This window comes from Nanorana parkeri, unplaced genomic scaffold (assembly GCF_000935625.1).
Source record: "Nanorana parkeri isolate BGI_ZX_2015 unplaced genomic scaffold, ASM93562v1 scaffold3521, whole genome shotgun sequence".
Classification (NCBI taxonomy): Eukaryota; Metazoa; Chordata; class Amphibia; order Anura; family Dicroglossidae; genus Nanorana; species Nanorana parkeri.
The window spans coordinates 58,330-59,121 of record NW_017309789.1 but is presented as its reverse complement, the minus strand read 5'-3'; the positions used below and the strand labels follow the sequence as shown (position 1 = coordinate 59,121).

The 792-nt window shown below is 61.1% G+C and overlaps 1 protein-coding gene across 1 annotated transcript in view; it reads right to left on the bottom strand.

Annotated features, from left to right (window-relative positions):
* The window catches only part of LDLRAD2 (low density lipoprotein receptor class A domain containing 2), a gene marked incomplete at its 3' end in the record, with an annotated part of 9,988 nt that overhangs the window by 137 nt on the left and 9,059 nt on the right, over nt 1-792 (bottom strand). The gene's annotated exons all lie outside the window — the stretch shown is intronic.

Here is a 792-nt window from a genome sequence, read left to right as displayed (position 1 = left end):
AAAACCCTCCGAAGGTCCCAATCTGATCATAAGAGTCCGGCAGTCATGATCGGTGACAACGCTCTGGTACTGGAGGAGTTCCATCGGGTGTTATGTGACGGGGGATAAGGCCGGGGCGCCATCTTCCCGCTACACCAGCACTATAATGCAGACAGATTGGCTGCCGACGGACCCCAAGACGGCCCTTCCCGGGGACACAAGGCATGGCAGGGGCGTCGTGGCATAACGAAGAGCAGCGCCACCCGACGGACCCCCAAGCCGGCCCGACCCTTCCCGGGGACACAAGGCATGGCAGGGGCGTCGTGGCATAACGAAGAGCAGCGCCACCCGACGGACCCCCAAGCCGGCCCGACCCTTCCCGGGGACACAAGGCATGGCAGGGGCGTCGTGGCATAACGAAGAGCAGCGCCACCCGACGGACCCCCAAGCCGGCCCGACCCTTCCCGGGGACACAAGGCATGGCAGGGGCGTCGTGGCATAACGAAGATCCGGAAGATGAACTTGGGGCAAGCGACTCATTCTTCCATCACGCGGGTGAACATGGCCGGCAGCGACACTCCACACATCTCAGCCAATCAGATGTCGCATACAGATGATGATGGACGGTTGCTATGGATGCCCCGCCTACCGGACGAACATATGTCACTGAAGAGACTGGGCCGGTGTTCCCCCCCTTAAGAGCCAGTCAAGAGTCCAACATGGCTGCCGCAGAGTCCCAGCATTGGATGGCCGACGTTACCCTTCACCTCCCCATCCGGATGAGTCAGTCAGAGAGATGATGTAGAAGACACA